Genomic DNA, 509 nt, shown 5'->3' on the forward strand with positions numbered 1-509 from the left:
GATAACAAGGCGCTCTGGTTGTTTTTGTTGTAGAATACGATAGGGGATATATTCACACGTTATAGAAAAAATGAGGGTGTATAAAATTGATTTTAAGATAAAAAAATTAGACGACAAAGAATTAACTTGACGGAGCTCAAACTCAAAACACACGGCACAGTCATTCTTGAGAAGTGGGACAAAACAGGGTGCAAAATTGAAAAAATAAAACCTTGTACTCAGACAAATTAAACTATATTTATGTATCTTATATGTACTAAGCTACTGAGCAATGCTTTGATACAGCCTCCCAACTTTTCTCTTTTTTAACAAAATGTGCTTTTTTTTTTAGCTTGGACTGTGACTTGGACTTTTTTTATCTTTAACAGCATTCAAGATGTTTTTAACATTTCAAAACACATTCTCGTGTTAGCAGACAGACTACACTTTCACATGTGACCATTAATTCCACAACAAATATAAAATATCATAATGAAATATTATCAAAATATTCAACTGACGGAGGTGAC

Source organism: Sinocyclocheilus grahami, unplaced genomic scaffold (assembly GCF_001515645.1).
Source record: "Sinocyclocheilus grahami isolate Dianchi unplaced genomic scaffold, SAMN03320097.WGS_v1.1 scaffold1321.1, whole genome shotgun sequence".
NCBI lineage: Eukaryota > Metazoa > Chordata > Actinopteri > Cypriniformes > Cyprinidae > Sinocyclocheilus > Sinocyclocheilus grahami.